This window comes from Balearica regulorum, chromosome 25, assembly GCF_011004875.1.
Source record: "Balearica regulorum gibbericeps isolate bBalReg1 chromosome 25, bBalReg1.pri, whole genome shotgun sequence".
Lineage (NCBI taxonomy): Eukaryota > Metazoa > Chordata > Aves > Gruiformes > Gruidae > Balearica > Balearica regulorum.
This window is the reverse complement of record NC_046208.1, coordinates 639,533-656,028: the sequence shown is the minus strand read 5'-3', so window position 1 is coordinate 656,028 and position 16,496 is coordinate 639,533. Positions and strand designations below refer to the sequence as shown.

Here is a 16,496-nt window from a genome sequence, read left to right as displayed (position 1 = left end):
TTTGATTCTGAATTGGAAGGAAGGTAGTACGCATGAGCATATAGCGGAGAGAGACAAAAGGTGACATTTGTAGTCAGATGAGATCTATAGTATGAAAATCCTAAATGCTGTTGAAGAGTGAGACTCCAGAGATTGTTGTCATAATCATGGCATTAGCAACAGATTTTTTCTTTGGTATTTGCCTATTTTTAGTACACTTAGGTATTTATTTTCATCATATGATGAATACATGATAATTTTAGATTGTCTAACACAAGGAAAATAAGCTTGCTTTATTTTTATTTTTTTTTAGTATTTAGCATATTTTGTTTATATTTAGCATATTTCCACTTTTCTGTGGAATTTTTTTTTGATGGATACTAGGTTCAAAGCAGATAATCAAGTTGTACACCTTACAAGATCATTTTCTGCCTGCTTAAAATCAAAACCAGAGGGAAGTTTTGATGAGTAGGTATGTATGTACCTAGTTTCTGCACGCAATGTCAGAGTTTAAATATATGTCACTTGGAAACAAGCTTTTGCAAATTTGTTTTATTTCAAAGGTAGAGAAATGAACTTTAAATCTAGCCAACAATATTACATCAGTTTTTCTGTGGCATTGGAAATGTGTTATTTTCTTGAAAAGTATTTCCTTTCACTTTCAAGTGATGGCACGATCGTGGGTCAGGTGCTGAAGACTGAATTCAAATGACTTGAATTCTTTTAAAAATTTGAAATATTGAACAAAAATTATGCAGTTCACTAAATAGTTTTCTAATTCCTTTGCTTTCACATAGAAAAAGAGGAGCGGAAGAAATGAGAAGGGAAGGGCCTCTTAAAACACATAGTGAAAAAAAAGTGGTTTTTAGAAGAGTCCTTCACAACACTATTGTGTTTCACAAAGGCGGTTTATGGTGCAGGAATGCGCATCTAGGGAGAGCTCGTGGATCAAAGTCCCTCTAATGCATGTGATTCTGCATGCTTTGGCAAAGCCAGAAACTCACACTTTTGGCATATATAAAGTGTCCTGGAATGTGAGGCTGAGCAGTGAACCTTTGCACTCTTCTGTTTACAACATGCGCCTGAGAAAATGATGAGAGGAGGGTTTGGCAAGAATGACTGGGGAGGGAGGATTTGGATCGAGGCAGAACAAAAACAGAGACGTTGAACATTTATAGCATTGATAAGAAACACCAATAACAAGGAGAGGAATGGAAAGGATTCTTGACATGGAAAAATAAAAGCATGCCTAGTTTCTGTGGCTTGATATTTCTGTAAATAAAACATGAGCTACTACACAAGTGCAATGCATTACTGAGCGCAGAGGTTTTGGTTGCTGTGTAGACTTCAAACTGGGTTCGACAAAAAGCATCGCCTGGCTTTAGTGTGTTTTAATACGGAAATGATGCTTGTGAAATGACATGGTCTTGTGAACCCTTAAACCAATGACCCTTGAAGTTGTTGACCATCAATCACATCTGACAGAAGGCTAGAGGTTTTAAAGCTAATAGGTTTCTACATAAAGATAATATGTTTCTACAAGTTTGATGAAAATGTGGGATAGGTAGAGGTCCTGACCAAAATAAAAGCTATGGTGTTAGAGGTCCATTTGATTAGAGACTTTATGCCAGAGCAGACATGTATATATATATATATATATCTCCTAAAAGTTATTCAGACCTCACAGTTGCTTGCAAATTTAGTAGACACCAGAAACTCTGGCCACAAAAGAGAACAAGGTTTCATTATTTCTGCTGCTTATTGTACTCCTTGTTTTAATACAGTGAAAGGACTGAAGTAAAAACATGAACCCAGAGGAACAGAGAAGGGTAGGCCCCGAGCTATTTAACATGTGTGACCTGCAGCAACAAATAATATTTTCAATTAATATAAAAAGTATAACAAACAAAGAGGAGGAAAAAAAAAATTCATAGAGCATTGTGGAATGCTTGGTAAACTGAGCATAAGCAAACAACATGTGTTATGAAACAGCCAGTATGTGGTAGGAGTGTAGAGGAAAGTCATCCATAGATGAACAAAGAATACCAGCCTTATTTACAGGACTGGAGTCTTTATTATGGGAAGAAGTTAGTATAAAACAACCTTGAATGAATGTTACGTAATTGATTGAAAAATAAGTGGCTCCATGCTGTACCCACAGTAAAAAGAGTTAAAACAGGATAAAGAGGCAATTTTCTCTCTGTACTTAGTTATTTCTCTTGACACAGTTTGGGTACTTTTTCCTTCCAGGTAAGAAGTGCAGTTAGTACAATCAGTTTTCCTGAAGGAAATGAACAAAATTGCTAACACTGTGATCAGAAGACAGGATAATCAACTTGTTCCTCATTAAAGAGAACCCATTTAATGTACTATCAATACGTAAGAATGACCGTGCTGGCCCAGATGAAAAAGGTTCATCTTGTTGATCCTGACTCTGATAGAGGCAAATGGAAGATCCTTAAAGAAGTGTCTAAGAGGAACGTAAACATATAGTGGTACTTTTCCAACCGCTGTCCTATCCTTCTGCAGTGTTTGGATTGAGCATTTTTCTGTGCCAGAGGGGTTTTCTGTGTGTTTAAAATATTCAGTATATTTCCCTTCCATGTACCTGTCTAGCTATTCCTTGAATCCGTTTACATTTTTAGCAGCAAAATACCTTGTGATTAGGAGTTCTGCAGCTTAACTACATGGTCGGCAAAGAACCTGTCATCAGGTGGTTCTCTTTGATGCACTTTGCTTTTGTAGTGGAAGAGGCACCAAGCATCTGAGCCTTCTGAACCTGCCTATGATTTTAAGCCCCTTTGGACTTTGTTTTGCTTAAGTCCAAAAATATGGTGGGCGGAGAGCTGAAGAGTTGGGCCTAGTCCCCAGTACAGCAGCCATATAGTGAGGGAAGAATCTAGCCTGTGAAAAGATATCTTTTTTTATTGGTGATGGAAGCACTTAACCCAAACTCTTGGTCAAAGGCAATATATGATAAAAAGGGAAAATACCAAAGTTGGTGACTGAGAACTGCAGACAGCTGCAAAGGAGAAGCAAAAAAGAAACCCCTAAAACAAAACGAAAACCCCAGACTGACTAATGAGAGAAAGAGTGGATGGCTTCTCATATGAAAAAACTTGTGGGTGTCAAAACAGTAATAGCTACAGGCCATTATCACAAGGACATCATCCTCCATCAGTGGAGCCAATTTGAGTGTTACCGAAGAGACTGAATGTTACCCGTAATGCTGTTCCTTGGTTCTGAGCTCCTTAAAGAGCTGCTGCGTGGCTGTATTCTGCCCATCCCCAGAGTTCTGCATTGACATCTATCCAAGAAAATAATATTGTAGAAAGTTTGCTGCTTGTTAGTGACTACTCAATCCTAGTCTTCTAGTAAATGGTACATAGATCCATCTTTGAGCAGGAAGCTGGACAGATGACCTCCTGAGGTCCCTTCTAATTTGATTTATTCTTTGATTCTACACTTCTCAATATTTGAAGGCCATCTTCCTCTCAAGGAACCCTGTATAACTGACTTGCTTAATTTGTTCTGTATACTGTTTTTTTTCAACAAAATTTATTTATGTTTGTCACTCTGAAGTATTTTCCATGTTGAAAGTCTTACACAAAGCTTAGTCTTTTCCTAGATGTATGAAGATGGTAGCAATACTTAAAAGAAAAAAAGAAAGATGTAACTATGCATTTATTTTTCCTGCTACTTAAGAATTCGTAGGAGATCAGGAACAAACAGAAAAGTATACAAATATGACATTTCCTGGTGATCAGCAATCTGAAAAAACTTGACAAACATGATGCTGTAGGTGGTGTCCATAACTCTACTTGAGTTCATAAAGTGCTACCACACCAAAAAAAGACAGAAAGCCATGGAAAACTTCATATACCCTCTACATTATTAATTTTGGATGCAGAATTTCCTGTTCTTTTACAACTACATAAGGAGCATATATCTGTTGACCACAAAAGACTCTTAATTCAGATGGAAAGCTGTAACGTTTGCAATGCAAAGCGTTTACCACTGTCAGTGGGCAAGGTAGACAATAGGGAGTACGCCCTTTATTCATGTGGAGTGTGTGTGCAACATCATTCTCCAGCAAGGCGTCTGGTAGAGAATGGAAGTGAAATAAGCCTATACTTGGGTTATTGAAGTTATAACCAAGCAAACCTATGGAAGCTTGATATATTAGTACAAAACAGAATAAAGTCAATGGTTTCTTTTCTCCATTGCCTTTCTAGAGAATCCAAAAAAATCACTCAAATTTAATGAAATGTAGCTATAAAGCAACAATCCCTATATCCACATGCATATTTAGTTCAAAATAATTAATATGTTAATGTAATTTAGAACATTTAAATCCCCCTAAGATTATGTTCATGTGCATTTGTCTCAGATTTTGAGCGCTTCACAGTCATAGTATACTTGATTCCTTGGGATCTATAGAGAGAAACAGCAGTAAAATTTGAATGGAGTATGAAACTCTACTAACTGTGAATTATTAGAAAGTATTTACTTTGTTTTTTTTCCTAACTTACTAAAACTTTAGGAACAAATGGACACAAATTTAAATGCAGAAGTAGCAGGTACAGTTTGTTTCCTAGGCACTTCCAGAAGTGCAAGCAGAAGCTGATACGGAATGCAATGTAAGTTAGCAAACTTCTCTTAGTGAGGGCCCTACAGAACACATTTTTTGTGGGTATCTCCATTTTTAAATGCCTGATTTTTAGTTCCTGGGATTGAATTTCCAAAGCTGTTGCACTCCTAAACTCCATATTGATTTTCAGATGCTTCAGAACCTGCTAAGTGGGTTCTAAATATGACACACAAATACACTGCAACTGGAAATTAGTAGTTACTTTTGAAAAAAAAAAACCCAAACCCTTTCTTTTGTAGATCATCCTGCCCTGAAGCAAACTGTCCTATGAAGTCACAAATCTCTGAGCAGCGGCTGCCTGCAGACGCTGCAATGTAGCAGTACATCAATTGCAGTTAGAAAGTTTGCTTCTTACATCTAAATAAGATGAGAAATTTGTACATTTTCAGAGATGGCTGTTTGATGCCCCCTTGGCCATTATTAATGAGGAAAAATGCCATTGGTGAAGTGTTAATTTTCAGTCTTACATATGAAAGCACCAGAAAATTAAGGATATGGACAGCCGCAGTGATAAAAGACATCCATACTTGCACAGCTTGACAAGTTATTTCTTGCCTACTGACCCACTGCGGCTGACATGCCCTGCTGACCCTCCCTGAAGGCCACAGTGGAATTATTTTCACGATTAGTGAAAGCACAGTTCCTAAATAGGGCTGAATTGCTAGTTACGTTCATCAGAATTGCGAGTTGTTCTTGACATGTGTTAATGCAATGAGGGATTGGTATGGCCATGGTAACGCACGCGCCTTGAACACCTTGCTGGTGTGGGGCTGGTACACAGAGCGTCTCAAAAGGATCGGGAAGTAATGGGCAGGAAATGATGCATTTCGGAAAACGCAGGCTGTGTCATTCACCACAGGGCAAATCTCTTTGTGAACGAGCACAGGTCTTTTTTCATACCTGAGTCATCCAGCACATAAAGGCTTCAAAACAAAACAAAACAAAAAATCTGTTTCCAAATAGAAAAACACATATTCTGTGAGCCAGAGCTGTTAAACATATCATAATCAAAGTAATATATAGCAATGAGGTGCTTGGCAAATCTCCATCACAAAAACTTCTGAAGATCTCTTTCTTTTTTTTTTTTTTTAAGAGCCTGGATCGCATATGGTTGTGTAAAGAACAAAATAAAGGCAATCAAAGTAAATCAGTGAACTGGACCACAAAAAAAATCTGTGCACCTTTATACCTATACAATATAGAGGGAAAAATATGGAATGATTAACAATAGGAAAAAGCAAAATAGTAACTTTTAGACTAGCAAAGCCATACTTATCAAATAGAAGGTTGTCAAAGAAATAATCTGCTTCCCAGCGGTGCTTATACTGGGCTGATTTACTCATCGTAGGTCAGAACTGTCAGAAACGGTCCAATCTTTTATTAGTTTTCTGAGCAGTTAACTGAGCTAACTCAATTTTTGTCGCATGCTCTTTAACGCAGCAACAGTTCTCACAAATAATGGCAGTTCAAATTAAATGACCAACCCTGAGTGTAAGAAGCAGATTTCTTTTATCAATTATTCATTCATTTCATTCATTTTCTTCCTGGAAGGAGCTTCATATTTGCATAACATAAATGGTCATTATGATTTCATCAATAATATGTAAACCAAGGCCCAAAACAAGGTCAAAGAAATTGTCTTACCTTCTGTTTGATTTTTTTCTGTCTTTGCGCTTGAATCTTTTTCCACTGAAATCAATGGAAGTTTTGGTACGTAACAAGTCAATGGGAGTGGAGTCTGATCTTTTATTAGCACATTGTTATGGACCATATGGGAAAAGGAAATTTGATTTTGGAGCCAGGAACATAAATTAGGGAAAGATTTTTTTTGAATCAGTTTAATGGTCTGTGTTCAATGTTAAGTTTTAGAAAATCCCTGAACAAAAGAAGTCTTGAACTACATCGGTTGGTCTGGTTACTGCAGGTATGATTTCTGACTGAGTTCAGAAAATATGTGTAGGGACTGTCAGACTGAGGGTAGACTGCGTTAGGGTTTGGGTTGTAAAGTCCAGGCCAGGCAATTCGTCAGGATTTTTGCTATGCGTTGTCACCGTCTCAGTATTTCTTCCAGGGAATACCGCTATGAAATGTGGAAGCCATGTTCATGTTATAAAACTGATCCCAGCAACAGAGAACGTGAGTCTCCTAGATCTTGATTTGGGTCATCTGATAGTGTCAACTACTATGCCAGAAAATCTCAAAGCATTGTTGTAAATGCAAGAGCCTAGGAAAAAAAGAAGAAAGGCTCTTTACTGGGAAATAAACATTGCCTCCAAGATAAGGAAAAGTCAGAGGTGTTTCATTAATTGAACAATGGCACAGGAAATTCGAATGGTGCTACAGAAGCCTGGCAGTAAAGCCATCAAGCATGTTATTTCAAACTACCTCATGCAGTCATTTTAATTTTGGATTTTGATAATATGCCAGAGATGTCGCGTTCATGTCTGTATGTATGTAGGGCCTGATTTCTACATGCATACAGAAATTTTCATCTTAATAGCTGGATGCAGGTTCAAAATACTGAGCACTGCTTTGTATATTTTCTCCGGCTGTACAGTAATGGTGTAATCTAAATGTCTTTCGCGTGCGTATCCATGAAATTTGATTTCATCCCTTCTCCTGTGTCCCCATAATTGTTTACAAGTGCCACATGTTAACTGCCAGTACATTGTAACTCATTTGCAAGTACTTAATAATCTCGGAGAAGCAAAATTCGTGGGCACAAAGTCCCACTTTTACACGCAGGAAGTTCTGTATAATTGTAGTGTTTCTTTACGCATGCTACAGGCTGAAAAACACATTTAACGCATCAACAGCAAGTCAGCTACACCTGGGGGTAGGTTAGCAAAGTCAGGTTGACATCTCACTTCACCTTTGAACCTCGGAATATGCTGACAGTTCTTGGCATTCAGGTTTCACTGTTTGCATTCTCTGGACTGTTGCATTTTGGAGGGTGATGCAGTTCTCAGAGTGAAAGGTATATTGTCATTGTAATTAGTGATGTCATATTTCCATGCTACTTTTTACTTAGAGGTAAGAATAATATTTTTAGCGAAAGCAGTTAGAAAAGATTTGAGTTCAATAATGAGTTTTAAAGAAGGTGTCAGCTCCACAAATAAACAGGCCATAAAGATAGGAGATAAAATTGTATTTTCCCGTTTGCAGTATATTGCAGGGAATTTCACAGGATCAACTAGTTACGTACTTTTTATAGGCCTTTCTCCAGTATCTCAGACATAATCTATTTAGACAATGATTTGCCTGAATAGCTGTAAATCTCAGTAGTCACGTTGTTCTGTAGCGGAAACTTAGATGAACACATGCCTACACCTCATTCTTTAACAAAAATAAAACCGAAGAATGCTATCTTTACCTTTTCCTTTAGCCAGAATCACCATTCTTTCGTCAGCGAGCTGGCAACCCATAGTATTCCACAGTCACCTTTATAATTGCTAGGGTAGGTCAAGTATTTGACAGGCTGAAACACCAAGGAGAGGGTTGGGGTATCTGTACTTGAACAGAAGTTCAGCCAGGTCAGTGTTCCGTCTCCTGCAGTAGCTAATAATCTTTCGGGAGTGGTGTACCAATAGGGCAACCACATGATGATCATCTCCTCGGTGTACTCTCCCACTCAGCAGTCACTTTTAAATCACAGATTTCCTGAACCACGGGTAGTGTCTTTGCTTTTAGTATGTCTGATTATTTTCTAGACCCCTGTGAACTACAATATCCTGTGGAAAAGAATTCCTGAGCTCAATTATGCATGGGGAGAGGAACCACCTTCTCTTGTTTGCCTTGAACTTGCCACCTGCTAGTTTTATTTCGCACTCCTCGATTTTTGAACTGGGAGGCAAGACAACAGCCATTTCCTTTAAATATTGTAAAGACAATTATGACGATAAATACTTTCATTATACCCCTCCTAGCCATCTCTTTTCCAGCCTTAGAAATCGTAATCTGTGTAGTTTCTCTAAATATGGAAAATGTTCCAGGCCTTTCAGCATCCTGCACTTTTTCTTGTTTTACTTTATTTTTTTCTGAGATGTAAATGATGACCAGAACTACAAGCAATATTCAGGATGTGGGGACAATACAGGTTTATACTGGGGGTCTGAGATTTTCTTTCCACCAACTACGTTACATAGCTTCAGTATTAGTGGAACCGGGCAGATGAGAGTGCACATAACTCACATTAATAGATACTACGATCTCTTGGCAACAGTAAAAATGATCTTGCTTTCCTTGGCCACATAATTTTTGGTCTAAATACACACACAAGCAAATATTTAATGAATTCAGCAGAGCCGTACAAAGGGCATTGTGTCAGGAGAACAAGCCATACGCATCCCATAGGACATCTATCCCAGAGCGGGAGACGCTTCTGTCATAGAAATCCTCTTAAATACATCGGCCTTTGTGACCGGGCTTAAGTCAAATTCAGCTTAGGGAGAATTTCCTTCTCACTGGGAAAGAAATGCAGTTGTAGTAGCATCCTTACACGTGCCTTTCACTTTCTTTACCATGAGGCAAGTTTTATGGGAAGAGGTGTTTTCTTAACATTTCTCTAAGTGTATAAGCTGATCTAGAAATGTTGTAGTTCACGGTCGCTTTCTGAATAATCCCTTAAAACTTCTTTTCATGAGTGGGCAGTTGCCAGCAGAGGTCATCGTTGCTGTAGCCGGTTTGAAAGGAGTTGACTTTCACTAGCTTTTATTGGACTGAGATTTGAACGATAGACAAATATTGCAAACCCCACCAATCCAGCATTGACTTTTGGTGTTAGAATATTGAATCTTTTGGAATGAAAGCATAAATTTTATTAACCCTTTATTTTTTACCAGCAGAGTTTGTTCTTAAAACACAGACTAAAAACATGGCAGAATTGTGTTAGCTTCTTAAAATTACCAGTATTTTTTCCACATGTCTTTAATATAATTCAATTAATGCTAATTAATATAAATTAAATATTCTGTTAGTCCTAAAAGCATTTAGTAAAGAAACAGAAAACCAATTAATAGAATTTGCATTTAAAGGAACGTTTTTATATGGCCAAAGCCATGGAGCAATAGGGGAATTATGGGATTTACTCTATTGATTGAAATAGTCTAATTTCAAAATGTGTTCTCTCTGATCCTTGTTCTAGGTATCCTGTTAAAGACAGACATTTTAGACTTGAAAATGCTGATCTGAATACATATTTTAGGTGTTTTTCAAACCTGTTTTTTTAAATTAACATCTTTCAGTGATTACATAGTCCGCCTAGTTATTCTATGTAACAATTGTTTACTTAGCATATGGGTTAGAACGATCCTTTGTGCTCATTGTAATTCTCCACTGAACTTAAATGAAGACATTTGAAAAGATAATTTAATTTGAGTGAGAAAATGGACACTGCTTAGTTAAGAGGATGAGAAAACGAAAGCCACAGTTACTTTCTTTACTACCTTATGGTGAGACTGACAGATCCTTTTAGGGTGAGTGGCTGGGATTGATCAAGATGTGAAATCACTATTACTCTACTGCACAGATTCGTCAGGATGGCTCCTCTCCAGACCTTGCTGAGATCTGTTAGAAAATGATTCGTCTATATAATTGTTAATATATTTAAAAGCCAAATATTCCTTATCATACTCATATGAACACTCCGGTTTATTTGGATCTTCATTCACTCTAACCTCTTTGTGAAAGAGTAGAAAATATTATAACCTTCTGACTTTCAGACAAATGTCTGAAATAGTAGTTGTCAGGACTATTTTAAAAAGCCTGTTTTCCATAAAATATCTGAAACAGCTCAGAAGTGCAAAGAGTATGAACATAGAGGCAAGTTAGCTTCCTCTGTATCTTGCTGCAGATAATTGTCACGTTTTATTTTGGCTTAGCAAAAAAAAGTGCCCAAAAAGACTTTATTGTGATACTCTAATGCATGAAAACACCCATAAATTATCTGTCTAACAGTTACAATGCAACTTGGAAGTTGTGACAACTTGGAAAAACCAGCCTGACAAGCACGCTCACTTTCGCTGTTTTTCTAAAACTTCTTGAGCATATAAGGAGAATTTAAAGTGAAGAAAGCAACTGAAGCACAAACACTTTTTGTTCTTGGCACAGAAATTCCTTCTGTCTCCCTGACCAGAGTCCCCATTTTTGTCTCTGACTAATGTATCAGATAAAACAGAGTTATCAACCAGTATAAATCAATAATCGTTGTCACTAGCAGGCAGGCAGCAGGGAGTTTGTAAGCTTTTCCAAGTGGACATCCTAGAGGATACACAGTCTCTGGTGAACTACTGCTATGTCTATAGCTAAAAGGTTTCTGCCTTGAGGCAGTCATGCTTTGATTTAACAGAAATTCCTATTTGTTTATATTAATAAAGAAAGAAAGGAGTTCTTTTCTAGAGTAGAGTTATCATAGGGGAAAAAAAAAGTGTTAAGTAAGCCTTAATATTCAGAACAAAGACAGTAAAGAATTTTCATATAGGTGTAACTGCCGTACGTTGCAAATTAAACTAAGTTCCCTTATACCTGGATAGAAATAATGAGAAGAATACTTACGTTTTTGTCTAAGATTAAGCTGTTCTTACTAAAGATGTTTTTCAAGCTTTAAGCTGAAACACAAATGCTTTATGAACACCTTCCAGATGTGCGTGCAGTTTAACCTGCATTAGTAGATGCAATTTTCAGTTTCACTAGACCATGCTTTTCTTGCAAACGCTATTTTTAAGCAGCCAGCACTCTGTATTTCAAAGACATCTGATCTGTTCCTCCTCAAGAGAGCAAAAAGCACTCTACAGCAAAAACACATTGGCTAATTTTGAAGATACCAAACTTCCACAACTGGTGCAACAGCCGCATTACTTGCTTTGTGAAAACTGACTGGTGCGGGGTCACTCACCTCAGAGCAGTATCACTGGACACCGGCGGTACAGGGAATCCGGAGGGTTGTCCAAGCTGTTTTGTAGTCTGTAGCACCCCTGTCCGTGGACACTTTCCCAAGCCAGAAGAGCCATTCACATTCCCTCTGCCTTTCCAGCCTCATTCACTGCTCTCAGGGCTCAGCTAGCTGCACTGACTCACAGAAATCCAGCTCCCTCTGGGTCCTAGTGCTGTAAACGTGTGGGAGCTGCACGGACTCGTAGGAATTCAGCCTTTGGCTTGGTGCCTAGTCCATGCAGTGATGCACAGATGTGCAGTGAAAGTTTCAAAGCATGCACTGGTTGTATGACTACGCGTACATAATACGGAGAAAAAAACCTCCCAACTTCCTGGTTCCACTGTCAAGAACCAAAAGCTCTTTAAGGGACGTTTTTGTCTTCAGCCTTTCTACTTTGCATCTTAATCCTTGCACTCAATTTAAAGATGAGAGCTCAGAAAGAAACTCTGAGCTCCCTGATGAATGGGTCCTTTCGAAACTCATCTCTAGAGCCCTTTACTGATGTCATGTGTCTATAAGCAAACCTATAGGAACACTAATAGTTAACTGGTGAAGCGGTGGACTGGGTTCCCTGCAAAAATTGTGCAGTCCCCATTATCAGCTGTCTTTAACAGGGGTCAGCCAAACACTGATCTAGAGTAGCAAAGAAATATTTGACCCTGACTTGAGGCAGAGGAAAAGATTACATAAGAGCCCTTCCACAGCCATAATATTCTGTGTTTAACATGCTTACCTTAAGCAACAAAGAGATATGGAAATGTTTGCCATTATGTTTGTGGAGGAGGATTAAGTACTTTACAAGGAAGCAGCAGTGTGTTTTAAGCACTGATAAATATAGGAAAGAAGTGCGAAAGCGAAACGTTTTATAAGATAAAAAGAAGCAAGTTGGCTAAAAACTCTACACTAAAAAAAGTTGGCTAACTATGTAGAGAATTATGAAGCAGCCCCTTAGAATTCCATAGTTCTCATTCTGACGTAACGTAACCTTTGTGATTACACAGACACAAGATAAAAATTTAAATCCTCCTCCACTGAGAAGCAGACCACTGCATTTTATCTATGTGGAAATAATCAAACATTTTTTGATTCCATCCAGGAGAGGGCAGCCAACTGGAGAGACTTGTCCTTAAAATCCTTTGGCAAAGGGAAAGATGTGTGGAAGGTACTACATAAAGGCATAGAGCAAGAAGGCGAAGTAGCTTTGAGATAATAATGTTTCTTATTTGCCACATGGATTTGGTGCTTTCTGAACCTGAAGCAAGCATATCTTCATATTTTATTTAAGCTAGTAGACAAACCTTAAATTGTTTTCCCACAGTGCCAAAGATAACAGTGGCTTCAGCACTAGACTGTTTCTTGGAGGTGATGTGCATTTAAAATTGCCTGAAATATCCTTAAGGAAATTGCAGCACAAAATGCTTGATGCAAGTGCTAAAATTACCTTCCTAATTTGCCAGGATTATGCAGATTGCTTTGTTTTTCTAAAAGAAAAATGCTTTCCAGACACGATATCAGTCACGGGCTGAAGGGTGATGTCTTCATTTACACAGCCAGCCATCAGAGTTTCTGAAAGTTTTGCCTGTAAAACTTGACCTTGGGATTTGGCCTTAGCTTCATATTTCATTGCAGAAATGCAAGGCTATTCTTGTGTTGAGCATTTGTCTTGCTTCATTAGAATATCCTCAGATTAGGACTTCGTGCTAGAAAATTTGAAAGAGCATTAGAGCCCATTGTGACTGTAGCAAACGGCATCAAAACAGAGATATAAAAAGATAGGCTTTTTTTTTTTTCTTTACTTAGAAGTTAGTGCATGCTTGTGTTTAGCATCTCTACAATTGATTTCTTGGCAAGAGCTGCCTGTTTTTTCTTAAAACTGTGGTCACAAAAGCTCATTTAGACACAGTAACTAATAATATACTGTGTTTGTGGTTAATCTGTATCACAGCACTTCTTTCTGTCCTGAAGAAATCCTCCTTTTGTACCTTATTTTTTCTACCTTTACACCAGCAGGCTGACACGAACAAGAAAGAAAGCAAGCTGCGACACTCCCCAGGAAAAAGCACTAGCTTTTATTATCTTTTCTTATTTTTCCACCGTTTCTAGCTTTTGGGGTAGGTATGGCCCTACAGGCACACTAGCAATGCACAGAATACCTAATCCCAGGTGGACTACTCTACTCCAAGGTGAGCGGCTGAAAGCGTTGAGCAGAGGTCATGCGTCTTTCTCTTTTAGCAGTGGTCTGAACCATAGATTTAAAAAAAAGAAAAGTCTTGCTATGTACACGGTTGCTTGACTTTTACCCTCCATAAGCTGAGGAGTTTCTTGCTTTGGCAGGTAACACTGCGTACAAGGCGAGGGACTGGTTGTGTTAGGCTGAGTGAGGAAAAGATGTGCTCTGGAACAAGAGAAGCGGTTGTATAAAGAGAAGTTCTTTGAGCACAGAACTAATGACTCCTGGCTCTCTACAGATTTGTATCCAGTTATTTCTCTGCCTCTACTACAAAAATTTCAAGCCTCCCATGATCTTCCTTATGAGTTATTTCTCTGCCTCTACTACAAAAATTTCAAGCCTCCCATGATCTTCCTTATGAGTTAGTTCTCTGCCTCTACTATAATAATTTCAAGCCTCCTTATTCCTTCTGTATGAGCTTCCTTAAACAGCATCTCCAGTTCCCCCTAGGAGTAAATCAATCCAGCATGTGCCTGAGTACTGTCGTGTAGTGCCCTAAAGCGTTTCATTTCAGGAAAACAAAAGTGCTTAGACCGAAATGAAGAGCAGCACTGTTGAGAGTGATGAGTACAGGTAAAATGTTTTGCGCTCTCCTGGCTGTAGGGTTGTCTGTTCTGACCAAGTTCAGTGTTGCCCTGAGCCCCACAACAGCAACTAGGGATCGTCACAGCCTCTTCCTTCCACATCAGCACTTCTGTCCAAGAAAGCTGGAGGATGGAGGAGGCAATGGAAAAAGTGCCTTATGCTTATGTGGGATGTTTAGGGTTGTAAGGGGCTTTGAGGACTGTAGGTGGATTCTTCCCGGAGTCAGTGTCTTTTGTGCTGCTGAAAATCTCGGGGAAGAGTTTTGAGAAGAAGTGGCTGGGCTTTTCTGCTTAGAAGCAACGCTCTTTGAGGAAAAAAGCTGCCCAAAATGATGAAGGTCCTCATTTGTTTCAGAAATCTTTGTGGGTTTGGTAGTAACACAGGTGAGTACAACTGTTGTTCCTAAAATCTTGGCACTTCAGAGAGGTGTTGGGTCACTGAGAAAGGGTCCCACAGAGTATCAAACAGTTTTCAGATATCCTATGATAGTGCAGGGGGATGGGATGAGGTTAGCAAGTTTTATTTACTTCAGAGGCACTTACTTATGTGTGTGTGCGCGAACAGTTACATTCAATACTTGTAATACTACCTCTACATGAAAAAAAGATGTATCAAAAATAACTCACTTTTCCTCGCTGTCCTGGAGGTGCTTTGATGTGAGTGCAGGAAAAGTTTTAAGCATCTCAAATAAAGCATTCAGAGTGTAAGACAGTGTCTGTTTTACCTAAAAGAATATTTATAATTTCCAGTTTTAAAAATTTCCAGAAAATAGATCATAGCTATCTTGCATAAACTTGTCTGAGAGCTCTTTCCTAAGGCTAAATTGAATGTAAAGAGATACTAAACTTTTCCCTTAATTCTCAGCTGGAGAAAGCTTACCCATGTTTGGCTAAGTAGAAGTTAATGAAGAGGTTGGAAGGAATGATCACAATGCAAATTCTCTTCTTGTGTTAGTTACAAAAACCGAAAAAGTTGATACAGGAATTAAGTGGTCTATTTTGTCTTTGTTAGTTTGTGTAGCATTACTTTATAGTATTATGTGTATGGCAGAAGTTACTAGAAAAAAGCAGAAGCTCACTTATGGGTCATGAATAAATAGGTCAGACAAACAAGTTCATTACTGATTTACTGTAGGACTCAGTCTCCTGTAAATATTTTCTTAACTGTTTCTGCCACATGGCTTCACAGCTGAGTCGATACCACATACAGAATGTAGCTTGGGTGCGTCGGAAAATTGGTCTGACCGTGATGCGTTTCCAATACACTGCAATTCAAACCAAGCGGTGATTAGAAATGTTCAGTTATGGTGAGTTATAGAAGTGATTTGCACTCATCTGTTCTTTCGCTTTTGATTAGTTACGTAGCACACAGTAGAAAGAAACCATTTTACTCTAAATTAAAACATCTCAAAAGCCTGAGCTTACTAAAAGCAAAATGTCTGTTGATTGTTCGAGTGCTGTTACAGACAGAGAATGTAATTCTAATGGCAGTGACACATGGACAGAGCAGAGCTGTCTCTTACGTTACTCTTCAGACTCAGCAGAGATTTTGCCTAATAGTTGCCTGGAAAGATATAGTAACTACAAATATTTCTGGAATACACAAGTCCTGCACTTCTGTTGGAATACCTTTTTTATTGACATTCAGTTATTGCTTGGCAAACAAGAGCAATTACGCTATTTAAAATATTAAAGGCACTACTCAGATATTTATTCCATGCTCTTCTGAGAGGATGAAAAGTTTTAAGATATTCTGCTTAGTAGCTGCAGAGGGTTTTTTTTCCCAGGACATAGCTTTTTGCACTTGAACCAGACCTGGGTTAAAGTCTGAATTCCCCTTGGAAACCATAAAGCGTTTGTCAGTCAGAGTTCACTAGTTGTGGACCTTTCTGAGGTCTCTCTTTTTTGGACAGAAGCTCCTTTGATGCAGTTTTATAAGGAGCACACATGGTCTGGTGTACCTTTCATATTCACCTCTATGACAGGAGCATTTCAAAAGCTAGTAAAATGCATGCTTCCCCTGTTTTGGGTTGGGGTGGGTTTTTTGGACTGGTTATATGCTACTAACACTGTGCTAGCTTTAATTCACAGATTCACAGACTGGTCAGGGTTGGAAGGGAC

At 38.4% G+C, this 16,496-nt stretch overlaps 1 protein-coding gene and 1 long non-coding RNA gene across 6 annotated transcripts in view; one reads left to right on the top strand and one right to left on the bottom strand.

The window, feature by feature from the left end:
* NGF (nerve growth factor) overlaps positions 1–11,990 on the bottom strand; it is a 35,389-nt gene extending 23,399 nt beyond the window's left edge. For 2 of the 5 annotated variants that reach the window (XM_075776228.1, XM_075776231.1), the window contains exons 1-2: positions 11,523–11,987; positions 6,275–6,854 (exon numbers count right to left, since the gene is read on the bottom strand). The gene's annotated coding sequence lies outside the window, so the exon portion shown is untranslated. Of the gene's footprint in view, positions 1–6,274; positions 6,855–11,522 lie in introns of all 5 variants that reach the window. The other 3 variants (XM_075776229.1, XM_075776230.1, XM_075776232.1) reach the window with 2 other exon arrangements.
* Positions 1–16,496, top strand: part of LOC142605219 (uncharacterized) — a 98,765-nt gene that overhangs the window by 55,269 nt on the left and 27,000 nt on the right. The gene's annotated exons all lie outside the window — the stretch shown is intronic.